This window comes from Peromyscus maniculatus, chromosome 19, assembly GCF_049852395.1.
Source record: "Peromyscus maniculatus bairdii isolate BWxNUB_F1_BW_parent chromosome 19, HU_Pman_BW_mat_3.1, whole genome shotgun sequence".
Lineage (NCBI taxonomy): Eukaryota > Metazoa > Chordata > Mammalia > Rodentia > Cricetidae > Peromyscus > Peromyscus maniculatus.
In genome coordinates, this window is record NC_134870.1 from 122109 (window position 1) to 138707 (window position 16599).

A 16599-nucleotide genomic window follows, 5' to 3' on the forward strand; every position below is an offset into this window, starting at 1 on the left:
GCCACATTTTATTTCTCTCCAGTATTTGATAGCTATTTGAGTTGTTTTAACTTTTTTACTATTAGCAACACACTGCTGTAAACCTTCATGTACATGTTTCATAGGTGCACATTTTCAGTATTTTGAGGTTATATTCCTTAGGGTAGAATTGTTGAGTAACAGAGTAACAATGTTTTGCATTTTGACCAACCACCAGACTGTTTTACCAAAGTGGCACACCATTTTACAATCTCACCAAATCCTTGTTTTTAAGGCTCTGATTTTTGTACAAAAACATTCAATCATTCTGTCAGACCAAACCAGGAAAAGTAAGCTATAGTTCAGAGCTGTTCTATTCCATTTACTATGCAAAGCCAATCTTGGCGTTTGCAACTCTCAGCCCTTTTGAGTATTCTTGCAGTGTTCACCTTTTCCTCCACCACTTTTTTTTCTTCTTTTTTTCTGGTTTATTTCTATCTATTACAAATGTTTAAAAAATCCTCCATCAACACTGCTGATAGCAGCAGAACCTTGAGAAATATACCTTTGGTTTGCCTCAGAAAAGGAACACATATTGTACTGTAAAGTTTATAAAATTGGCGCAAAACATTGTAATAATGTTACAATACCAGTTTTAAGAGTTCAGTAACTAGCCGGGCGGTGGTGGCGCACGCCTTTAATCCCAGCACTCGGGAGGCAGAGGCAGGCGGATCTTTGTGAGTTCGAGGCCAGCCTGGGCTACCAAGTGAGTTCCAGGAAAGGCGCAAAGCTACACAGAGAAACCCTGTCTCGAAAAAAAAAAAAAAAAAAAAAAAAAAGAGTTCAGTAACTAATGGGGAAACGATAGGATACATGCAGAACTGTGAAAGCGATCTCACTTAGCCAGCTGTACACGTAGACTGTAAATCTACATTCAGATCATTTCTGAACTAAGACTATCATCTCAGTTTATCTGTTGAGGTCAACCAGGAAACCCTAGAATATACCTTGAGTTTTTGCAAAAAAACAAAATAGGGGGAGGGGTTTCTTCAGCATTTCAGTCCACTAGTAACAGTATCCTAACAGGCAAAGTGTTCTCTCACTGTCAACATAGAATGAACTGCTGCTGGAGGTCAACTTGGGCTTTAATTTGCATTAGCACTTACATGCATAGTAGTCCAAGTTGTTGACCTCATGACTTTGAAAAGTAACTCCAAAAAAGTAAAATGGCCCTTCTTGGAAGACTAAAGAAAGACATCCAGCCACAGTTGTAAAAAAAGTCTCATCAAAACAATATATCCTTTTATGAATTACGCCTCAATTAAAAAAAAAAAGTAGCCCTAAATAAGAAGCAACTCTGAAAAAGAAAATATAACTTAAGATATTTGAAAAAAACAAGGTGAATACAGGTTCAAAAGTAATTAAGATATATTTTCTTAAGGCTATCTAGAATTAGGCTTTAAAGAATTCTACCATTTCAAGTTTACCACTAGTTACTAGATACCTATTTACAAACAAGATGTTCACCTTTTTTGTTCCTTTATCAAGAGAAAAATCTACCTTCAGACTATGAGGATGGTGATGGGGAGGGACTAGAAAACAAGATTCAAACAATCCCATGCAAATATCACATTTTTCAAATGGAAGAACTCCAAACTGCACTAGAAGTTCCAATCACTAAGACACTTTCCATTGAAATGATTTAAGTACAACTACATGGCACCAAGGTTTAGGCCTAATATAGGCCTGACAACCAAGTCCTTGTTTTCTGGAAGAAAGGCCTCAAAAGTCCCACTCAATTCCATATAACAATACTTCAAAGATCAATTAGGTTTTCCTTTCCTTAATATTTTTGTTTTTGACTTCTAATCCTAAAGACTAGATTAAAACTTAGCTCATTTCCCAGAAGGCATTGCTTCCCTTTGCTCTATGAAAGAGTCCACCAAGACCTCTTCCTCAAAACCATCTAGCCCCCAGCCTCCAGCCTTTGCTTGTGATGCATCTTTCTCAACATCCTGAAAAGGTAATGTAGGTAAAATATGCTCATAAACATTAAAACTAGTTGTTAGAAAGACGTAACTAGCTTTATAATTTAAGTTTTAAAGCATAAATACTTGCAGCTTAATCTGCACTGACAATGATTGTCGAAGCCTAGAATTCAACATTTACAAATTCTCATTCACACACACAAAACACACTATTATCCCACAACTTGTGTCTTGAGAGAATCTTCTGCTTTTTAAATCTTTGGCCTCCCAGTCAATCCCAAATTCAACCAACTTTTCCGAGTTCTGGTAGTTACCTGGACCACTGAGGCATTGCCACACGACTTCTTCTCTTTTGAAACATCCTTTTTCTCTAGATATTAGGATAGCTACACCAGCTTGTTTCTTCTGTGGTGTATGTTGGTGTGGAATTATCTATTGCTTGATTTTTCATGGATGTGTTTAGCTTCTTTGGGTTGAATTTTCCCTTCTAGTGCTTTCTGTAGGGCTGGGTTTGTAGACAGGTATTGATTAAATCTGGTTTTATCCTGGAATATTTTGTTTACTCCGCCTATGGTGATTAAGAGTTTTGCTGGGTATAATAGTCTGGGTTGGCATCCATGGTCTCTTAGTGTCTGCATGAGATTTGTCCATGATCTTCTAGCTTTCATAGTCTCTATTGAGTAGTCTGGTGTTATTCTGATGGGTTTACCTTTATATGTTACTTGGTCTTTTTCCTTTGCGGCTCTTAATATTTTTTCTTTGTTCTGTGTGTTTAGTGTTTTGATTATTATGTGGCGAGGGGACTTTTTTTTTTGGATCCAGCCTATTCGGTGTTCTGTAAGCTTCTTGTATCTTCATATGTATTTCTTTCTTTAGGTTAGGAAAGTTTTCTTCTATGATTTTGTTGAATATATTTTCTGTGCCTTTGAGTTGGTATTCTTCTCCTTCTTCTATCCCTATTATTTTTAGGTTTGGTCTTTTCATGGTGTCCCAAATTTCCTGGACGTTTTGTGTTATGACTTTTTTGTCTTTAGTGTTTTCTTTGACTGACGAATCTATTTTCTCTATCATGTCTTCAGTGTCAGAGATTCTCTGTTCCATCTCTTGCAATCAGTTGGTTATGCTTGTTTCTGTAGTTCCTGTTCGTTTTGTCAGGATTTCTATTTCCAGCATTCCCTCAGCATGTGTTTTCTTTATTGTCTCAAATTCATTTTTCAGACCTTGGAATGTTTCTTTCATCTGTTTAATTGCTTTTTCTTGGCTTGATTTGATTTCTTCCCATTTTTTGTTGGTTTTTTCTTCCATTTCTTTAAGGGAGTTTTTAATTTCCTCTCTAATGGAGTTTTTCATTTCCTCTTTAAGGGAAGTTTTTATTTCCTCTTTAAGAGAGTTTTTCATTTCCTCTTTAAGGAAAGTTTTTATTTCCTCTTTAAGGTAGTTTTTCATTTCCTCTTTAAGGAAAGTTTTTATTTCCTCATTGAGGGAATGTTTTATTTCTTCTTTAAGGGCCTCTATCATCTTCTTAATGTCATTTTTAGGGTTGATCTCTTCTGTTTCTTCTGTCATGGTATGTTTAGGGCTTGCAGGTGTAGAATCACTAGGTTCTGATGTTGCCATATAGGTCTTTATGTTGTTGCCTGTATTTTTGCACTGGAGTCTACTCATCTTTTCCTCTGTGCGGTGCAGGTGGTGTCTGTGTCTGAGAGTGCCTCTCTTGTTCTAATTTTTAGTCTTGGTTTAGTAGGGGTTCTTGGTTAAATTGGTGCTATTGGGCTGTTTCTTCAGGGACAGCTTATTTCAGTCGGTGAATTATATACTTATGATTCTTGTGATCTGGTTTGGTGACTGGGTAGCGCCTTCTTCTGTGTTCCCAGGTCACGTTTTGTTCATTTGTCAACTCCTCAGCTGATCTTGTTTCTTCAGACTTCAAACTGTAGGCATCTGAATCCTCTCCCAGATGGTTTTCAGCTGAGCAGGGTAGTCTCACCAACACCTCCAAGTTGTTGGGTTTCACAGGATCAGCAGTTGGGCCCTGGGTTGTCCCCAGACCGAGTGTCCAGACTCGCCCCGGCTCTGACCCACGGAGATAGCCTTCCCCCCCAAGTGCTGGGGACAGGGGCGTCCCCGCTCCAAGCTGCGTCTGCCCCTCTCCATCTCCGGGCCTGTCCACCCCTGTGGCCCACCGCCACAGGCCCACCTTTGTCCACTTGTCTCCACCGCCGGGCCTGCATGTCCCTGCCAGCCGGCGCTGGGTCCGTCCACCTCCGCGGGCGGCCAATGGGCCTGCATGTCTCTGCCAGCTGCCACCGCGGGCCTACCCACCTCTTCTTGTCACTGCTGCCGGGCCTCTGCCGGTTGCCGCTGGGCCTGCACGTCCCTGTCGGCTGCTGCCACTGGGCCCTTCCACCTCTGCAAGTCGCCGACCTGCGTCCGCCTGTCTCTACCTTGTGGCCTGTCCAACTCTGTGGGCCGCCGCCAGGCCTGAATGTCTCTGTCGGCCGCTGCCGCCGGTCCTGGCCAACTCCGTCTGCTTATCTATGCCGCAGGGCCTGTCCACCTCTGTGGGCTGCCAATGGGGCTGGAATGTCTCCACCAGCGGCTGCTGGGCCAAAGTGTCCCCGTCAGCCACTGCCGCCGAAACCGTCCACCTCCGCGGGCCGCCTACACAGGCCTCGAGAAAAGACCATTCTTGCACTCTACTGTGTTTCCTAATGTACCAGTACACTGAGATAGCTCAAAACAATAGAACTGTGCTTCCGACACAAACTGGGCCTATCTAGTTTAACTCAGAATTGGAAACTAAGTCAAACAGGAGCTACTCTTCAGTCCAATACACTGTACTTGCTGGGAATAGATGCGAATGCTATTTGCACTGTGTATGGCCAGAATAGCACAAGAGTAGTGTTCTTACACTGAATTAACACCTGCTGCTAGACCTTGAAATGAATGTGAGTCAACTCCCTTTAGGAAGTTTAATGGAACCCTAGTTTGCCATACAAGAAAAACACTCTGCTTTTGAGAAAAGGGCATTCTTGCACTCTACTGTGTTTCCTATAGGGTCAGTACAGTGAGCTAGTTCATAACAAAAGACATATGCTTGATACACAAATGGGGCATAATTTAGTCAACTCAGTATTGGAATCTATGTCAAACAGGAGCTTCTCTTCAGTCCAATACACGGCCTCTGCTGGGAAAGACACGATGCTTTTTAAATTGTGTATGGCCAGAATAGCACAAGAGTGGTGTTCTTAACCTGAATTAACACTTTCTGCTAGAACTTGAAACTGAATGTTATTCAACTACATTTTGGAAGTTTAATTGAACCCTAGTTTGCAATACAAGAAAAACACTCTGCATTTGGGAAAAGGGAATTCTTGCACTCTACTGTGTTTCCTAAATGGCCAGTACAGTGAGATAGCTCAAAAAATTAGAACTGTGGTCTGACACAAACTGGGCATATCTAGTTTAACTCAGTATTGGAAACTAAGTCAAACAGGAGCTTCTTTTCAGTCCAATACACTGTTCTTGCTGGGAACAGACGCGAATGCTATTTGCACTGTGTATGGCCAGAATAGCACAAGAGTGGTGTTTTTACACTGAATTAACACTTGCTGCTAGAACTTGAAATGAATGTGATTCAACTCCATTTAGGAAGTTTAATTGAACCCTCATTTGCCATACGAGAAAAACATTATGCTTTTGAGAAAAAGGCATTCTTGCACTCTACTTTGTTTCCTATAGGGCCAGTACAGTGAGTTAGCTCAAAACAAAAGAACTGTGCTTCCGACAGAAACGGGGCATACCTTGTTCAACTCAGTATTGGAAACTAAAAAAAAAACAGGAACTTCTCTTCAGTCCAATACACTGTACTTGGTGGCAACAGACCCGAATGCTCTTTGCACTGTGTATGGCCAGAATAGCACAAGAGTTGTGTTCTTACCCTGAAATAACACTTGCTGCTAGAACTTGAAACTGAATGTGAGTCAACTCCGTTTAGGAAGTTTAATTGAACCCTAGTTTGCCATACAAGAAAAACACTCAGCTTTGGAGAAAAGAGCATTCATGCACGCTACTGTGTTTCCTAAAGTGACTGTACAGTGAGATAGCTCAGACAATAGAACTGTGCTTCCACACAAACGGGGCATATCTAGTACAAATCAGTATTGGAAACGAAGTCAAAGAGGAGCTTCTCTTTATTCCAATATACTGTACATGCTGGGAAGAGACACGAGTGCTATTTGCACTGTGTATAGCCAGAATTGCACAAGAGTGGTCTTCTTACCCTGAATTAACACTTGCTGCTTGAACTTGAAATGAATGTGATTCAACTCCTTTTAGGAAGTTTTGCTGAACCATAGTTTACCATACGAGAAAAACACTCCTCTTTTGTGGGGCGTTTACCCACCACCCCCACAGCTTCCCAGAGTTTTCTTGAGTGCGATCAGCAGGAAATATTAGATAGAAGGATTTATAGCGGAGAATCTTGTGGAGATAAACAGATAGAAAATAAAGGATAGCCTCGAGAGGGCCTGGAACCTATTCCAACGGGCCCCGACTATTCTCTGGTCCAGGGTTTTTATAGAGACGCCAAGGGGTGGAGCAAAAGACCTCCTCCCCCAGCACAGCCAAGTGCAGACCATCTCAGACACCTGCACTACGGCCCGTGGTCCTGATCATCCTCTATTCGGACCTGCTGGGTAAAGCCACGTGGAACCCCGGAACGGGCTCCCACACTCTTTTGAGAAAAGGGCATTCTTGCACTCCACAGTGTTTCCAAAAGTTCCAGTACAGTGAGATAGCTCAAAACAAAAGAACTGTGCTTCCTACACAAACAGGGAATATCTAGTTCAACTCAGTATTGGAATCTAAGAAAAACAGGAGCTACCCTTCATTCCAATATACTTTGATTGCTGCGAACAGACGCGAAAGCTATTTGCACTGTGTATGTCCAGAATAGCGAGAGTGATTATCTTACCTGAATTAACACCTGCTGCTAGAACTTGAAACTGAATGTGATTCAACTCCGTTTAGGAAGTTTAATTGAAACCTAGATTGCAATACAAGAAAAACACTCTGCTTTTGAGAAAAGGGCCTTCTTGCACTCTACTGTGTTTCCTAAAGTGCCATTACAGTGAGATAGCTCAAAACAATAGAACTGTGCTTCTGACACAAACGGGGCATATCTAGTTCTACTCAATATTGGAAATGAAGTCAAGCAGGAAATTCTCCTCAGTCCAATACACTGTACTTGCTGGGAACAAACGGAATGCTATTTGCACTATGTATGGGTAGAATAGCACAAGAGTGGTGTTCTTACCCTGAATTAACACTTGCTGCTAGAACTTGAAACTGAATTTGATTCAACAAAATATAGGAAGTTTATTTGAACCGTAGTTAGCCATACAAGAAAAACACTCTGCTTTTGAGAAAAGTGCATTTTTGCACTCTACTGTGTTTCCTAATGTTCCAGTACAGTGAGATAGCTCAAAACAAAAGAACTGTGCTACCTACACAAACGGTGCATATCTAGTTCAACTCAGTATTGGAATCTAAGAAAAACAGGAGATACCCTTCAGTCCAATATAATGTAGTTCATGGGAACAGAAGCGAATGCTATTTGCACTGTGTATGGCCAGAAGAGCGAGAGAGTGGTGTTCTTACCCTGAATTAACACCTGCTGCTAGAACTTGAAACTGAATGTGAGTCAACTCCGTTTAGGAAGTTTAAAGGAAACCTAGTTTGCCATACAAGAAAAACACTCTGCTTTTGAGAAAAGGCCATTCTTGCACTCTACTGTGTTTCGTATATGGCATTAAAGTGAGCTAGTTCAAAAAAAAGAAATGTGGTTCTGACACAAACGGGGTATATCTTGTTCAACTCAGTTTTGGAATCTTAGAAAAACAGGAGCTTCTCTTCACTCCAATACGCTGTATTGGTGCCAACAATTGCGAATGCTCTTTGTTATGTGTATGGCCAGAATTACACAAGAGTGGTGTTCTTACCCTGAAATAACACTTGCTCCTAGAACTTGAAACTGAATGTGATTCAACTCCGTTTAGGAAGTTTAATTGAAACCTAGGTTGAAATACAAGAAAAACACTCTGCTTTTGAGAAAAGGGCATTCTTGCACTCTACTGTGTTTCCTAAAGTGACAGTACAGTGAGATAGCTCAGACAATAGAACTGGGCATCCACACAAATGGGGCATATCTAGTCCAACTCAGTATTGGAAACGAAGTCAAACAGGAGCTTCTCTTTAGTCCAATACACTGTACATGCTGGGAAGAGAGGCGAGTGCTATTTGCACTGTGTATGGCCAGAATTGCACAAGAGTTGTGTTCTTACCCTGAATTAACACTTGCTGCTTGAACTTGAAACTATATGTGATTCAATTCCTTTTAGGAAGTTTTGCTGAACCATAGTTTGCCATACAAGGAAAACATTCTCCTTTTGAGAAAAGGGCATTCTTGCACTCCACATTGTTTCCAAAAGTTCCAGTACAGTGAGATAGCTCAAAACAAAAGAACTGTGCTTCCTACACAAACGGGGCATATCTAGTTCAACTCAGTATTGGAATCTAAGAAAAACAGGAGTTACCCTTCAGTCCAATATACTGTAGTTCATGGGAACAGACGCAAATGCTCTTTGCACTGTGTATGGCCAGAATAGTGAGAGAGTGGTGTTCTTACCCTGAATTAACACCTGCTGCTAGAACGTGAATCTTAATGTGATTTAACTCCGTTTAGGAAGTTTAATTGAACACTAGTTTGCCATACAAAGAAAAACACTCTGCTTTTGAGAATAGGGCATTCTTGCACTCTACTGTGCTTCCCATAGGGCCAGTACAGTGAGATATTTCAAAACAAAAGAATTGTGCCTTCGACACAAACGAGGCATATCTAGTTAAACTCAGTATTGGAAACTAAGTCAAACATGCAGCCTCTCTTCAGTCCAATACACTGTACATGCTGGGAACAGAAGCTAATGATATTTGCACTGTGTATAGCCAGAATAGAACAAGAGTGGTGTTCTCACCCTGAATTAACCCCTGCTGATAGAACTTGAAACTGAATGTGATTCAACTCCTTTTAGGAAGTTTAATTCAACCCTCGTTGCCTTACAAGAAAAACACTCTACTTTTGAGAAAAGGGCATTCTTGCACTCTACTCTGTTTCCTATAGGGTCAGTACAGTGAGCTAGCTCATAAGGAAAGACCTGTGCTTCCTATACAAATGGGGCATATTTTGTTCAACTCAGGATAGGAATCTATATCAAACAGGAGCTTCTCTTCAGTCCAATACACTGCATTTTCTGGGAACAGTCGCGAATGCTATTTGCACTGTTTATGGCCAGAATAGCACAAGAGTGGTGTTCTTACCCTGAATTAACACCTGCTGCTAGAACTTTAAACTGAATTTGATTGAACTCCGTTTAGGAAGTTTAATTGAACCCTCGTTTGCCTTACAAGAAAAACATTCTTCTTTTGAGAAAAGGGCATTCTTGCACTCTACTGTGTTTCCTATAGGGCCATTACAGTGAGCTAGCTCAAAAAAAAAAAAAAAAAGAACTGTGCTTCCGACACAAACAGGCCATATCTAGTTCAACTCAGAATTGGAAACTAAGTCAAACAGGAGCTTCTCTTCAGTACAATACACTGTACTTGGTGGAAACAGACTCGAATTCTATTTCCACTGTGTATGGCCAGAATAGCAGAAGAGTGGTGTTCTTACCCTGAATTAACACCTGCTGCTTGAACTTGAAACGGAATGTGATTCAACTCCATTTAGGAAGTTTAAATGAACCCTCGTTTGCCATACAAGAAAAACACTCTGCTTTTGAGAAAAGTGCATTCTTGCACTCTGCTGAATTTCCTATAAGGTCAGTACAGTGAGCTAGTTCCTAAGAAAAGACCTGTGCTTCCTACACAAATGGGGCATATTTTGTTCATCTCAGTATAGGAATCTATGTCAAACAGGAGATTCTCTTCAGTGCAATACACTGCATTTGCTGGGAACAGACGGGATGCTATTTGTACTGTGTATGGGTAGAATAGCACAAGAGTGGTGTTCTTACCCTGAATTAACACCTGCTGGTAGAACTTGAAACTGAATGTGATTCAACTCCATTTAGGAAGTTTAATTGAACCCTAGTTTGCCATACAAGAAAAACATTCTGCTTTTGAGAAAAGGGCATTCTTGCACTCTACTTTGTTTCCTATAGGGCCAGTACAGTGAGTTAGCTCAAAACAAAAGAACTGTGCTTCCGACAGAAACGGGGCATACCTTGTTCAACTCAGTATTGGAAACTAAAAAAAACAGGAGCTTCCCTACAGTCCAATACACTGTACTTGGTGGCAACAGACACGAATGCTCTTTGCACTGTGTATGGCCAGAATAGCACAAGAGTTGTGTTCTTACCCTGAAATAACACTTGCTGCTAGAACTTGAAACTGAATGGGAGTCAACTCCGTTTAGGAAGTTTAATTGAATCCTAGTTTACCATACAAGAAGAACACTCAGCTTTGGAGAAAAGGGCATTCTTGCACTCTACTGTGTTTCCTAAAGTGACAGTACAGTGAGATAGCTCAGACAATAGAACTGGGCTTCCACACAAACGGGGCATATCTAGTCCAACTCTGTATTGGAAACGAAGTCAAACAGGAGCTTCTCTTTAGTCCAATACACTGTACATCCTGGGAAGAGACGGGAGTGCTATTTGCACTGTGTATGGCCAGAATTGCACAAGAGTGTTGTTCTTACCCTGAATTAACACTTGCTGCTTGAACTTGAAACTGAATGTGATTCAACTCCTTTTAGGAAGTTTTGCTGAACCATAGTTTGCCATACAAGGAAAACATTCTCCTTTTGGGAAAAGGGCATTCTTGCAATCCACATTATTTCCAAAAGTTCCAGTACAGTGAGATAGCTCAAAACAAAAGAACTGTGCTTCCTACACAAACGGGGCATATCTAGTTCAACTCAGTATTGGAATCTAAGAAAAACAGGGGCTTCCCTTCAGTCCAATATAGTTTGTTTGCTGCAAACAGACGCGAAAGCTATTTGCACTGTGTATGTCCAGAATAGCGAGAGTGATTATCTTACCTGAATTAACACCTGCTGCTAGAACTTGAAACTGAAAGTGATACAACTCAGTTTAGGAAGTTTAATTGAAACCTAGTTTGCAATACAAGAAAAACACTCTGCTTTTGAGAAAAGGGCATTCTTGCACTCTACTGTGTTTCCTAACGTGCCATTACAGTGAGATAGCTCAAAACAATAGAACTGTGCTTCTGACACAAACGGGGCCTATCTAGTTCAACTCATCATTGGAATCTAAGAAAAACAGGAGTTACCCTTCAGTCCAATATACTGTAGTTCATGGGAACAGACGCAAATGCTCTTTGCACTGTGTATGGCCAGAATAGTGAGAGAGTGGTGTTCTTACCCTGAATTAACACCTGCTGCTAGAACTTGAAACTGAATGTGATTTAACTCCGTTTTGGAAGTTTAATTGACCCTAGTTTGCCATACAAAGAAAAACACTCTGCTTTTGAGAATAGGGCATTCTTGCACTCTACTGTGCTTCCCATAGGGCCAGTACAGTGAGATATTTCAAAACAAAAGAACTGTGCCTTCGCCACAAACGAGGCATATCTAGTTAAACTCAGTATTGGAAACTAAGTCAAACATGCAGCCTCTCTTCAGTCCAGTACACTGTCCATGCTGGGAACAGAAGCTAATGATATTTGCACTGTGTATAGCCAGAATAGAACAAGAATGGTGTTCTCACCCTGAATTAACCCCTGCTGATAGAACTTGAAACTGAATGTGATTCAACTCCTTTTAGGAAGTTTAATTCAACCCTCGTTGCCTTACAAGAAAAACTCTCTACTTTTGAGAAAAGGGCATTCTTGCACTCTACTCTGTTTCCTATAGGGTCAGTACAGTGAGCTAGCTCATAAGGAAAGACCTGTGCTTCCTATACAAATGGGGCATATTTTGTTCAACTCAGGATAGGAATCTATATCAAACAGGAGCTTCTCTTCAGTCCAATACACTGCAATTTCTGGGAACAGTCGCGAATGCTATTTGCACTGTTTATGGCCAGAATAGCACAAGAGTGGTGTACTTACCCTGAATTATCACCTGCTGCTAGAACTTTAAACTGAATTTGATTGAACTCCGTTTAGGAAGTTTAATTGAACCCTCGTTTGCCTTACAAGAAAAACATTCTTCTTTTGAGAAATGGGCATTCTTGTACTCTACTGTGTTTCCTAAAGTGCCATTACAGTGAGATAGCTCAAAACAATAGAACTGTGCTTCTGACACAAACGGGGCCTATCTAGTTCAACTCATCATTGGAATCTAAGAAAAACAGGAGCTACCCTTCAGTCCAATATACTGTAGTTCATGCGAACAGATGTGATTGCTATTTGTACTGTGTATCCCAGAATAGCGAGAGAGTGGTGTTCTTACCCTGAATTAACACCTGCTGCTAGAACATGAAACAGAATGTGATTCAATTCTCTTTACTAAGTTTATTTGAACCCTAGTTAGCCATACAAGAAAAACACTCTGCTTTTAGAAAAGGGCATTTTTGCACTCTACTGTGTTCCTATAGGGCATTAAAGTGAGCTTGTTCAAAAAAAAGAAATGTGCTTCTGACACAAACGGCGCATATCTTGTTCAACTCAGTATTGGAATCTTAGAAAAACAGGAGCTTCTCTTCACTCCAATACACTGTATTGGTGGCAACAATTGCGAATGCTCTTTGTACTGTGAATGGCCAGAACAGCACAAGAGTGGTGTTCTTACCCTGATATAACACTTGCTCCTAGAACTTGAAACTGAATGTGATTCAACTCCGTTTAGGAAGTTTAATTGAAACCTAGTTTGCAATACAAGAAAAACACTCTGCATTTGAGAAAAGGGAATTCTTGCACTCTACTGTGTTTCCTAAAGTGCCAGTACAGTGAGAGAGCTCAAAACAATAGAACTGTGGTCCAAAATAAACTGGGCATATCTAGTTTAACTCAGTATTGGAAACTAAGTCAAACAGGAGCTTCTTTTCAGTCCAATACACTGTTCTTGCTGGGAACTGACGCGAATGCTATTTGCACTGTGTATGGCCAGAATAGCACAAGAGTGGTGTTCTTACACTGAATTAACACTTGCTGCTAGAACTTGAAATGAATGTGATTCAACTCCATTTAGGTAGTTTAATTGAACCCTTATTTGCCATACAAGAAAAACATTCTGTTTTTGAGAAAAGGGCATTCGTGTACTCTACTGTGTTTCCTAAAGTGACAGTACAGTGAGATTGCTCAGACAATAGAACTGGGCTTCCACACAAACGGGGCATATCTAGTCCAACTCAGTATTGGAAACGAAGTCAAACAGGTGCTTATCTTTAGTCCAATACACTGTACATGCTGGGAAGAGACGCGAGTGCTATTTGCACTGTGTATGGCCAGAATTGCACAAGAGTGGTGTTCTTACCCTGAATTAACACTTGCTGCTAGAACTTGAAACTGAATGTTATTCAACTCCATTTTGGAAGTTTAATTGAACCCTAGTTTGCCATACAAGAAAAACACTCTGCATTTGAGAAAAGGGCATTCTTGCACTGTACCTTGTTTCCTAAATTGCCAGTACAGTGAGCTAGCTCAAAACAAAAGAACTCTGCTTCTGACACAAACGGGGCATATCTAGTTCAACTCAGTATTGGAAATAAAATCACACAGGAGCTTCTCTTCAGTCCAATACACTGTACTTGCTGGGAACAGATGCGAATGCTATTTGCACTATGTATGGATAAAATAGCACAAGAGTTGTGTTCTTACCCTGAATTAACACTTGCTGCTAGAACTTGAAACTGAATTTGATTCAGCTCCATTTAGGAAGTTTAATTGAACCCTAATTTGCCTTACAAAAAAAAAACACTCTGCTTTTGAGAAAAGGGCCTTTTTTCACTCTATTGTGTTCCCTAAGAGCCAGTACAGTAAGATAGCTCAAAACAAAATATCTGTGCTTCCGAAACTAACGGGGCATATCTAGTTCAACTCAGTATTGGAATCTAAGAAAAACAGGAGCTACCCTTCAGTCCAATATACTGTAGTTCATGCGAACAGATGCGAATGCTATTTGTACTGTGTATCCCAGAATAGCAAGAGAGTGGTGTTGTTACGCTGAATTAACACCTGCTGCTAGAACATGAAACTGAATGTGATCCAATTCCCTTAACTAAGTTTATTTGAACCCTAGTTAGCCATACAAGAAAAACACTCTGCTTTTGAGAAAAGGGCATTCTTGCACTCTACTGTGCTTCCCATAGGGCCAGTACAGTGAGATATTATAAAACAAAAGAACTGTGCCTTCGACACAAACGAGGCATATCTAGTTAAACTCAGTATTGGAAACTAAGTCAAACATGCAGCCTCTCTTCAGTCCAGTACACTGTACATGCTGGGAACAGAAGCTAATGATATTTGCACTGTGTATAGCCAGAATAGAACAAGAGTGGTGTTCTCACCCTGAATTAACCCCTGCTGATAGAACTTGAAACTGAATGTGATTCAACTCCTTTTAGGAAGTTTAATTCAACCCTCGTTGCCTTACAAGAAAAACACTCTACTTTTGAGAAAAGGGCATTCTTGCACTCTACTCTGTTTCCTATAGGGTCAGTACAGTGAGCTAGCTCATAAGGAAAGACCTGTGCTTCCTATACAAATGGGGCATATTTTGTTCAACTCAGGATAGGAATCTATATCAAACAGGAGCTTCTCTTCAGTCCAATACACTGCAATTTCTGGGAACAGTCGCGAATGCTATTTGCACTGTTTATGGCCAGAATAGCACAAGAGTGGTGTACTTACCCTGAATTAACACCTGCTGCTAGAACTTTAAACTGAATTTGATTGAACTCCGTTTAGGAAGTTTAATTGAACCCTCGTTTGCCTTACAAGAAAAACATTCTTCTTTTGAGAAATGGGCATTCTTGCACTCTACTGTGTTTCCTAAAGTGCCAGTACAGTGAGTTAGCTCAAAAAAAAAAAAAAAAAGAACTGTGCTTCCGACACAAACAGGCCATATCTAGTTCAACTCAGAATTGGAAACTAAGTCAAACAGGAGCTTCTCTTCAGTACAATACACTGTACTTGGTGGAAACAGACTCGAATTCTATTTCCACTGTGTATGGCCAGAATAGCAGAATAGTGGTGTTCTTACCCTGAATTAACACCTGCTGCTTGAACCTGAAACTGAATGTGATTCAACTCCGTTTAGGAAGTTTAAATGAACCCTCGTTTGCCATACAAGAAAAACACTCTGCTTTTGAGAAAAGTGCATTCTTGCACTCTGCTGAATTTCCTATAAGGTCAGTAGAGTGAGCTAGTTCCTAATAAAAGACCTGTGCTTCCTACACAAATGGGGCATATTTTGTTCAACTCAGTATAGGAATCTATGTCAAAAAGGAGATTCTCTTCAGTGCAATACACTGCCTTTGCTGGGAACAGACAGGATGCTATTTGTACTGTGTATGGCCAGAATAGCACAAGAGTAGTGTTCTTACCCTGAATTAACACTTGCTGCTAGAACTTGAAACTGAATGTGATTCAACTCCATTTAGGAAGTTTAATTGTACTCTCGTTTGCCATACAAGAAAAGCATTCTGCTTTTGAGAAAAGGGCATTCTTGCACTCTAATTTGTTACCTATAGGGCCAGTACAGTGAGCTATCGCAAAACAAAAGAACTGTGCTTCTCACAGACACGGGGCATATCTTGTTCAACTCAGTATTGAAAACTAAGAAAAACAGGAGCTTCTCTTCAGTCCAATACACTGTACTTTGTGGCAACAGATGCGAATGCTCTTTGCACTGTGTATGGACAGAATAGCACAAGAGTCGTGTTCTTACCCTGAAATATCACTTGCTGCTAAAACTTGAAACTGAATGTGATTCAACTCCGTTTAGGAAGTTTAATAGAACCCTAGTTTGCCATACATAAAAACACTCTGCTTTGGAGAAAAGGGCATTCTTGCATTCTACTGTGTTTCCTAAAGTGCCATTACAGTGAGATAGCTCAAAACAATAGAACTGTGCTTCTGACACAAACGGGGCATATCTACTTCTACTCAGTATTGGAAATTAAGTCAAACAGGAGCTTCTCCTCAGTCCAATACACTGTACTTGCTGGGAAGAAACGGAATGCTATTTGCACTATGTATGGGTAGAATAGCACAAGAGTGGTGTTCTTACCCTGAATTAACACTTGCTGCTAGAACCTGAAACTGAATTTGATTCAACAACATTTAGGACGTTTATTTGAACCCTAGTTAGCCATACAATAAAAACACTCTGCTTTTGAGAAAAGGGAATTTTTGCACTCTACTGTGTTTCCTAATGTTCCAGTACAGTGAGATAGCTCAAAACAAAAGAACTCTGCTTCCTACACAAACGGGGCATATCTAGTTCAACTCAGTATTGGAATCTAAGAAAAACAGCAGCTACCCTTCAGTCCAATATACTGTAGCTCATGGGAACAGACGCGAATGCTATTTGACAGTGTATTGCCAGAAGAGCGAGAGAGTGGTGTTCTTACCCTGAATTAACACCTGCTGCTAGAACTTGAAACTGAATGTGAGTCAACTCCGTTTA